Genomic DNA, 10866 nt, shown 5'->3' on the forward strand with positions numbered 1-10866 from the left:
AGGGAGGCCGAGGTTATCAGGATATAAACAGCATGCTCCTAATGTTTGTGTTGGAGTAGCCTCCTGTAGTGTCCTGTAAACCTGTTTTCTCTGGCATTCCCTTGGGTTTGAAGATACCTTGCTTCCTGTCTGGTTCTGTGAATTCTGAGGTGGTTGATGGTCCAGATTCTGCCACATGTCGGGGGGAGGGGGGGGGAGGGGGGGGGGGGGGGTGGTGAGTGGCACTTGAAGGTTGGGAGATGGATTATTTGTATGTTTCCTCCAACACCTAGACTCTACCTCCTGTGTGTTCCCAACAATAGCTCTCAATGTTTTTGACTTCTTCCTGGATTAACCTTTTCCTGTTTTGCCCATCACAGCCAAGTCCTCTCATGAGTTGGTGGGGGATGTGTGACTGACTTCTGGAAGGTTTTGAGGACAGCCCGAAAGAGGGATGGTGCAGGATGGAAAGGAAGAACATAACTCTGGGGTGAATGTGTATAGTCAATATCAGTGTGACCCTTCAAGATTTAATTGTGTTTATCTTGTTTTATTGTGTTAGATATTTGTGCTTACAAAATTTATTGTTACAGTTAAGATTGTTAAGATGGCCCGTTTTTGAATTTTTGAAAAAAAAAACCTTAATTTTTTCCAGGGAACAGATTAAACAATTGTATTGATCCTCATTGACCAGTTCTGACCAGTATCCGAGCTGGAGTGGTATCACTCTCACAGGAGAACACTGACCACTTCACTCATCTCCTGATGGATGTCTTTAACTGCACTGTGTTGGGACCACACTCTGTACTTTTATAAACATTTGTTTTTTTCTTCACACGTGTTAAAGTTAATGGAAAATTGTTACATGAGCCCATCTTTTTGCCATATTCCGTTTATCATCATTTCTTCCATGACTCTGTGTGCTGAAAATAAACAATTCAGTGGATTTGGTGATAATTAGTTGTGATTTATTTGGTAATGAAGAAGTAAACTTGTTCAAAATTAGACTGGGCTGCAAATCCAGAGTAACATTTACCCTTCCTCCTGCCAAAATACTCCTGAAGTGAGTTTGCAAACAAGTTAAATTTGACACCGAGCCTCTGCAGGAGGTATGATTAGAAAGTTGGTCAAATGATGAATTTTGAAGAGTTTTGAACTTCCCCCTTAGCTTGGAGGATGCACAGAATGTGCAGCATGTGGGGAATGAGTGGGCTGTGCCAGTGTATTGATTACCTTTAGGATGTGTGTTGGTGGAATAGTGTAACAACATAGAATTGATCTTTCACTGAAGTCCGCAGCTAAACCAACCTCAAAGTTACAGAGTCATCCAGCATGGAACCAGACCCTTTTGTCCAACTAGTCCATGCCAATTATATTCCAAGCTAAACCAGTCCCACTTGCCTTGCATTCAGCCCATATCTCTCTAAACCTTTCCTAATCATGAACTTATCTAAATGTCTTTTAAATGTTGTAACTGTACCTACATTCACCACTTCCTCTAGCAGTTCACCCCAAACACAAACCACTCTGTGTCAAAACGTTGCCTGTCAAGCCCTTTTTAAATCTTTCTCCTTTCACCTTAAACATATGCTATCTAGTTTTGAAGTCCCATGTCCTGGGTAAAAAAACCCTTGCTACTTGCCTTATTTATGCCCCTCATAATTTTATAAACCTCTATAAGGTTACCCCTCAACCTATGCTCATGTGAAAAAAGGTCCCAGCCTATTTTTACAACTCAAACCCTTCATTCTTGGCAAAACCTTAGTAAATCTTTTCTGAACTCTCTCCAACTTAATAATATTCCTCCCATACTAGGGCATACAAACCCGCACACAGTACTGCACAAGAGGCCTCACCAAAGTCCCGTACAAATTCAACATGACCTCCCAACTCCTATACTCAAAACGTTTGAGCAATAAAGGCAAGCGTGCCAAATCCACCTTAACCACCCTGTCTACCTTGATGCAAATTTCAAAGAATCATGTACCTGAGCCCCCAGGTCTTGCTTCTGCAACACTACCCACGGCCCTACCATTAATTGTATAAGTCTTGCTTTTGTTTTAACCAAATGCAATACCTCAAAGTTTATATTCCAAAATGGCAGTGGCAGAGTAGGCAGCATACAGGCTCCTTGTCTAGGCTGGCCTTGTCCTCCTTGTCTGCATTTTCTTTTCCATCTACCCCTTCTCTTTTTCCTTTAATGTACCTGATAATGAGAGCTGTTCAGCAGGAGATGATTTTGATGAACTGTGGAGCAGCAGCAACATTATCTGAGACATACGCGGCCGCAGAGATGGTTGGTCAGCCTGGTAAGACTTGAGCAGGACACTTTCTGCAGCATGGTGTGGGTGGGGAATCCCGGAGCGGGACACTTTCTGCAGCATGGTGTGGGTGGGGAATCCTGGAGCGGGACACTTTCTGCAGCATGGTGTGGGTGGGGAATCCTGGAGCGGGACACTGTGCAGCATGGTGTGGGTGGGGAATCCTGGAGCGGGACACTGTGCAGCATGGTGTGGGTGGGGAAGCCTGGAGTGGGACACTGTGCAGCGTGGTGTGGGACTCTGGCAGTGGTATGCTATAGCAGCGGAGAAGGAAACATGGTACTCATTATAAGTTATTTTGATTAAGTTTTATTTTGTGAATGACACTTGCGTATGAGTGACAGTACACACTTTTCACTGTATTTTATAGTGAATACATGTGACAATAAAGGATATTCATCTCATAGTTACCTAAATTAAAATCCAGCTGTTAACCTTCATCCTATTGATTCAATTGATCAACATTTCTTTGCAATCTGAGATAACCTTCATCATTGTTCACTGTATCACCAATCCTGGTATCATCCACAGACTCACTAACCATGTGCCTATATTCTCATGCAAAACATTTATGTAAACAACAAATAAAAGTATCAATCCCTGATGAACACTGGGACACAGGCCTCTGGTCTGAAAAACAACCCCCCTGGTCTTTTTTTAAAAATTGGTCAGGGTCCCACCACCCCCTCCCTCCAACCCCAACACCACTCCCATCAGAGGGTCCAGAGCAAAGCTCACTCCACCTTTATAAAATGGAAAAGTGAATGTTTCCCTAACTTTTGAACCAAAATGAAATTCCAGTGACTCTGGGAAAAGCCAAACAACAAATAAACAAAGAATGGCTTTTCTTGGCTCTACACCACCAACTACCCTTGAGGTAGGGGCAACATGGGTCAAAATGTGGAATAAATATTTCTTGATAAAATTCCAGTGCCCATGGGTCTTCTAGTGGGTCAAAAATTGAAACAAAGGGAAAATAAGACAGCTCTCTTCCTGGGGGACCAACCCGAAAACAAACAGAGTTCAAAAGGCAAAATGGAATCTTATACTACAGAAAAAAACTTAAAAAACACACAATCATAAACTTATTCCAGATTGTATTGAAGTCAAATTTCACTGTTTTGCCATTGTGGGATTTGAATTCCCATTCTTAGAACATTGAGGTCTGGAGTGTTAATCTAGTGACAATTCTACCATCTCCCCAGTAAAACAATAGACAATAGGTGCAGGAGTAGGCCATTCTGCCCTTCGAGCCTGCACCACCATTCATTATGATCATGGCTGATCATCCTCAATCAGTATCCTGTTCCTACCTTATCTCCATAACCCTTGATTCCACTATCCTTGAGAGCTCTACCCAACTCTTTCTTAAACGAATCCAGAGACTGGGCCTCCACTGCCTTCTGGGGCACAGCATTCCACACAGCCACCACTCTCTGGGTGAAGAAGTTTCTCATCTCTGTCCTAAATGGCGTACCACTTATTTTTAAGCTGTGTCCTCTGGTTCGGCACTCACCCATCAGCGGAAACACGTTTCCTGCCTCCAGAGTGTCCAATCCTTTCATAATCTTATATGTCTTAATCAGATCCCCTCTCAGTCTTCTAAACTCAAGGGTTTAGAAACTCAAGGGTTTAGAAACTCAAGTCCAGTTGCTCCAATCTTTCAACATAAGATAGTCCCGCCATTCCAGGAATTGATCTCGTGAACCTACGCTGCACTCCCTCAATAGCCAGAATATCTTTCCTCAAATTTGGAGTCCAGAACTGCACACAATATTCCAGATGCGGTCTCACCAGGGCCTGGTACAGCTGCAGAAGAACCTCTTTGCTTCTATACTCAATCCCTCTTGTTATGAAGGCCAGCATGCTATTAACCTTCTTCACTACCTGCTTTACCTGCATGCTTACCTTCATTGACTGGTGTACAAGAACACCCAGATCTCTTTGTACTGCCCCTTTACCTAACTTGACTCCATTTAGGTAGTAATCTGCCTTCCTGTTCTTGCCACCAAAGTGGATAACCATACATTTATCCACATTAAACTGCATCTGCCATGCATCTGTCCACTCACCTAACCTGTCCAGGTCACCTTGTAATCTAACATCCTCCTCACATTTCACCCTGCCACCCAGCTTTGATCATCAGCAAATTTGCTAATGTTACTATTAAGACCATCTTCTATATCATTAATATATATTGACAAAAAGCACTGATCCCTGCGGTATCCCATTGGTCACCACCAGCCATTCCGAAAGGGAGTCATTTATCACTACTCTTTGTTTCCTGTCAGGCAACCAATTTTCAATCCAAGTCAGTACTTTGCCCCTAATACCATGCACTCTAATTTTGCTCACTAACTTCCTATGTGGGACTTTATCAAAGGCTTTCTGAAAGTCCAGGTACACTACATCCACTGGATCTCCCTTGTCCATCTTCAGATTTACATCCTCAAAAAATTCCAGAAGATTAGTCAAGCATGATTTCCCCTTCATAAATCCATGCTGACTCTGACCTATCCTGTTACTACTATCCAGATGTGTCGTAATTTCATCCTTTATAATAGACTCCAGCATCTTTCCCACCACTGAGGTCAGACTAACTGGTCTATTATTTCCTGTTTTCTCTCTCCCACATTTCATAAAAAGTGGTACAACATTAGCCACCCACCAATCTGCAGGAACTGATCCTGAATCTATCGAACTCTGGAAAATCATCACCAACGCATCCACGCTTTCTCGAGCCACCTCCTTCAGTACCCTGGGATGTAGACCATCAGGCCCCAGGGACTTATCAACCTTCAGACCTAACAGTCTCTCCAACACCAATTCCTGGCAAATATAAATTCCCTTAAGTTCAGGTCCTTCAGCCACTGTTACCTCAGGGAGATTGCTTGTGTCTTCCCCAGTGAGCACAGATCTGAAGTACCAATTCAATTCTTCTGCCATTTCTTTGTTCCCCGTAATATATTCCCCTGTTTCTGTCTTCAAGGGCCCAATTTTAGCCTTAACCATTTTTTTTCCCTTTCACATACCTAAAAAAGCTTTTACTATCCTCGTTTATATTTTTGGCCAGTTTACCTTCGTACCTCTTTTTTTCTTCGCGTATTTCCTTCTTAGTAATCCTCTGTTGTTCTTTAAAAGCTTCCCAGTCCTCCGTTTTCCCACTTATCTTTGCTATGTTATACTTTTACTCTTTTAACTTTACATGTTTCTTAACTTCCCTCGTCAGCCACGGCCACCCCTGCCTCCTCCTGGGATCTTTCTTCCTTCACCACCATCCTCTTCATGGAATTCACTGCCCAGTGAAGTAGTTGTGGTTACCTCGTTGAATGATTAGCACATGGAAACTAGTACAATGAAGGGTATGTAGGTTTGTCTGAGCTTAGGGCAGAATAAAAGGTCGGCACAACATTGATGGCTGAAGGGCCTGTATTATGCTATACTGTTCTATGATTTTAAGGCAAAGACGGATACATTTTTGAACATTAAAGGAATGAAGGGTTATGGTGAGTGGGTGGGTAAGTTGGTCAGAGTCCACGAAAAGATCAGCCATGATCTGATTGAATGGTGGAGCAGGGTCGAGGGGCCAGATGGCCTACTCCTGCTCCTAGTTCTTATGTTCTGTCTCCAAGCACTAAGCCAATTTTGTATCCAACTGGCAAACTTACCTGAAGCTGATGAGATCTTTCTTTACTAATTAGTCTACCATGCAGAACCTTAGTGAAGGCTTTACTAAAGATCAAGACAACATTAGTCTTAAAAGCCGAGAAGATTAGGGAGGGAACTTGTAAATTTCAGATTCAGGCAACTGTTTGGGGAAGTGATGATTATGAGGCCATAGCTTGTGCCAGAATTGCAGACCATATGATAAAGGAGCAGATTAAGCCATTCAGCCCATCAAGTCTGCTTGCCATTCGATCATGGCTGATATGTCTTTTAACCCTATTCTCCTGCCTTCTCCCAATAACACTTAATCCCCCTACTAATCAGGAACATATCTCTGTCTTAAATACACTCAATGACTTGGCCTCCACAGCCCTCTTTAGCAATGAGTTCCACCCTCTGGCTGAAGAAATGTCTCCTCATCTCAGTTCTTAAGGCTCTGCCCTGAGGTTTTAGTCTCTTTGACCAGTGGAAAGATCTTCTCCACATCCAATCTATTCTTGTAGAAGTAAGCAGAAAGTAAAGTTCCCTCAATACCATCCAAATCAAAGACTCGCAGGACAGGGACAGCATAGGGTTAAAAATAGAGTAAAGCTTCCTTTGAAAATAAAGTTTCCTCAACTCTTTTAAACTAAAAGGAATGTCCTTCATAAAACAGTCCAGGAACAGGGACAATGCAGGGTTAGATGCAGAACAAAGCTGTCTCTACTCCCTTGAACTAAAAGAAAACTGAAAGCAAAGTTCCCTTGACTTCAGCCCCAACTAACACTCTTAGGGCAGGGACAGTAAAGTCGTTCAATCCAGAGTAAAGATCTCTCTGTTCCTAAAACTAAAAGTAAACAGAAAGTAAAGTTCCCTTGACATTGTCCCAATTAAACACTGCCAGGACAGGGACATCAAGGGGTTAAAATACAGAGCAAAGCTTCCTCCACTCTTTCAGGAAGTTCAAAATAAGACTAGTAAAATGGATCCAGCTGGGGCACTGTACAAAATCAAATAAATAAACATAGAGTCATACAGCACAGAAACACATCCTTCAATCCAACTTTTCTATGCTGACTGGATAGACTAAATTTACCTTGTCCCACGTGGCCCATATCCCTCTAAACCCTTACTATTCATATACTAATCCAGATGCCTTTTAAATGTTGTAATTGTACCAGCCTCCACCACTTCCTCTGGCAGCTTGTTCCGTACATGCACCACCTTCTGTGTGAACAAATTGCCCCTCAGGTCCCTTTTAAATCTTTCCCCTCTCACCTTAAATCTTTGCCCTCTAGTTTTGAACTGCCCTATCCTGGAAAAAAGATATTCACCCTATCCATGCCCCTCATGATATTATAAACGTCTATAAGGTCACCCCTCAGCTTCCAATGCTCCAGGGAAAACAGCCCCAGCCTCTTCCACCTCGCCTTGTAGCTCAAGCCTTCCAAATTTGGCAAAATCCTTGAAAATCTTTTCTGAACTCTTTCAAGTTTAACAATTTTTTTCTTGTAGCAGGGAGACCAGAATTGAACTCAGTATTCCAAAAGTGGCTTCACCAATGTCCTGTACAGCTGCAATATGACCTCCCAGCTCCTACATCAGAGCACTGACCAATAGAGGCAAGTGTGTCAAACACCTTCTTCATTACCCTATCTACCTGTGACTCCACTATTAAGGCGTACACCTGCACCCCTTGGTCTCTTTGTTCAAAAACACTCCTGAGGACCTTACCATTAACTGTATAAATCCTGCTCTGATTTGCCTTTCCAAAACGCAGCACCTCGCATTGATCTAAATTAAACACCATATACCACTCCTCAGACCATTTGCCCATCTGATCAAGATCCCGTCAAACTCTGAGATAACCTCCTTCCCTCTCCACTACATTTCCGATTTTGCAATTTGCAAACTTACTAACCATGCCTCATGTATTCACGTCCAAATCAATTATATAAAAGATGAAAAGCAGTGGTCCCAGCAGCCATCCCTGCAGCACAGTGCTGGTCATGGGCCTTCAGTCCAAGAAACAACTCTACTCATTTAAACAAAAGATGCAAACAGAAAAGCCAAGCTCGCCCATCAGACACTCCTGGGACCAGGACAGCTGTGAGGGACCTTGACAAAAGCCCTTATTAAAATCCATGTAGGCAACATGCAAGATAATAAGTCACTCTACTCTTCGAAAACAGAAAAGCAAAATTTTCCCAACACGAACCAAAATAAAGTTCAGGTGACTCTCTGGGGAAAAAGAAAACAAATAACCAAATTAAAAATGGCCTTCCTTGACTCTATCCTTACCAACCATTCTTGGGGCAGGGACAGTAAGGGGTCAAAATGTGCAAGAAACATTTTGTGACTCAGTTGAACACACAGGAAACTAAAAATCAAACCCCCTCATCGCTGTCCCCATCGAACTCTCCTGGGACAGAGCCACCAATAGTCTAAAGGTCAGAGAGGAAGTCTTCTCTACCCATTATAAAGAAAAATAAAGTTCGCCTTACATCAGTTTCCAGGATATGGACAACTTAAAAGCCCTGTTAGCTCTTTCAAAGGGTCCAAAGTCGATACAAAGGGAAAATAATACAGCTCTTTTCTTTGGGAAACCCCCCCACCACCTCTCTCCTATCTTTATGCCAATTTTGTACCTAATTAGCTAGTTCCCTCTGGATTCCATGTGATCTAACTAACTAACCAGTCTACCATGCTGAACCTTGTTTCAAATCTTGCTGAAGTCCATACAATGTCTTCCATACTACCGACACCAATCTTTTTTGTCACGTCTTCAAAAAGCTCAATCAAGTTTGTGGGACACAGTTCCCATGCACAAAGCCACGCTGATTATCCCTAATCAGTCCTTGCCTTTCCAAATACATGTCAATCCTATCTGTCAGAATCCCCTACAACAACTTACCCACCACTGATGTCAGACTCACTGGTCGATAGTTACCTAACATTTTCTTACTGTCTTTCTGAAATAATAGTGCATCATCCATTCTCCAGCCTTCTGGCACCTCGTTAGTGGATGTTGATGTTATAAATATTGCAGCAAGAGGCCTAGCAATCACTTTCCTAACTTCCTACAAACTTCTGGGATACACTTGATCAGGTCTCGGAGATCTATCTAGATGTTAAATGGAAACTTATACAGCAGAAAATTGCTAAAGTAAAATAAATTTGTTGTATTCCATGCCCATTCTATCCAGGTCTCTGAGAAGCTCTGAAACCACTATATGGTTTCTGCATGGTAGACTAGCTAGTTAAAGTTAGATCACATGGAATTGAGAGGGAGCTAGCCAATTGGATACAAGATAGGAGAGATAGGTGGAGGGGGGTTGTTTTCCCCAGGAAGAGAGCTGTATTATAGGATATTAGGATTGGGAGAGGTGACAACACATTAACACAAATGAGGAAAAGGGAGACAGATACATTCTCAAGGACAACAAGGATTATGGTGACATAATGGTATTGTCACTGGAATAGCAATGTTCTGGGGAACTGTGGCTGAATCCTGCCATGGCAGAATGGTCTAATATAAATTTCATTAAAATCTGGAATGAAAAGTCTGGTCATGATCTTTGAAACCATTATCAATTGCAGGGAAAACCCATCCAGTTTCACTCATAGCCTTCATGAAAAAAAAATCTGCCATCTTTACCTGGTCTGGAAATAGCCCTAACAACCAATTTTAAAATCTGTCTCAAGGAATGGCAGTGGTTTAGGAAGGCTGCCTCACCACCAACTTGTCCAGATTAGTTGAGGATGCCCAATAAATGCCAGTCCAGCCTGCAACCCCCAGAACCAATAAATAAAACAAGTTGCTTCTGTAGTGAGAGGTGGGCACCACAGGGTCAAGGGAGTGGTGCGTTATTCCTCCCCCCAAGTCCAGTCTGATCCACTCCCTGTCCCTACCTTTTGTGCTGCCCCTGAGTGGGTTTGGAGGACGTTGGTAATTAGAAACACAGGGTATTCAGTGTTCGAGGCTAGCAGAAGGATAAGTAACACAGGTGGATTTGGGGTAAAGATCATTGATTGGTGCCCTAAAATATCTGAATATTAAAAAGAAAGCTGGCCTTGCAAATAGCATTCATCTCCTGGACAAAAAACAACCTGTGGGCATTGTTTCTGTTCACTATTTCTCTTGCTGCCCTCCAGTGACAGAATCTGGCTTGGCTTTGCAGTGCTCCCTCCACACTGCTAACTCAAACAACTCATTGTAACGCTGTGTCTCTATCAGAGTGGGTCACAATTGCACTCAATCCTTCCCTTAACACCCACTCTGCTACCCATGGGCTCTCCATCCAGGAAGAAGAGGGAGTCCAGAACTAGAGGGCATAGGTTTAGGGTGAGAGGGGAAAGATTTAAAAGGGATGCAAGAAACAATTTTTTCATGCAGAGGGTGGTGCGTGTATGGATAATCTGGTCGACATGGACGAGTTGGACCAAAGGGTCTGTTTCTGTGCTCTACATCTCTATGATCCCATGGCTCTTTGTCACAGGTCGATGAGCAAGAGCTGATTTCCTCCTCCAGCCTAACTCCTCCTTTTAATTAGAGTTCCAATAGAGTACCACTCCCCAATGTGGAGTAAGTTTTGTCATTCCAGTTTCCTAAGCCTTCATTTCAGATTCCCTCACGCTGATCCACATTCACTGAGAGTACGACAGACCTCTGGACAGTATTAGACAGGAGTGAACCACTGCTTCTTACTCACTGTGTATCACCGATACAGAGATGCTGGAATGCTTTCACTCATCATGTACCCAGCCTGACCTGTGGTATTTACTGTGTGTTCAATAAAGACCAGACATAATAGGCTGAATAGCCTATATTGCAAACATTAAATCAAAGGGAGTGTCAGGAAACCAAACGCCCCAATTCCATCCCAGCGTCTGAGAAAAGAAGTCAAATCAAACACAAGAA

This window comes from Chiloscyllium plagiosum, unplaced genomic scaffold (assembly GCF_037043375.1).
Source record: "Chiloscyllium plagiosum isolate Xiang-an unplaced genomic scaffold, Cpla_swu_hap1 HiC_scaffold_17, whole genome shotgun sequence".
NCBI classification, from domain to species: Eukaryota; Metazoa; Chordata; class Chondrichthyes; order Orectolobiformes; family Hemiscylliidae; genus Chiloscyllium; species Chiloscyllium plagiosum.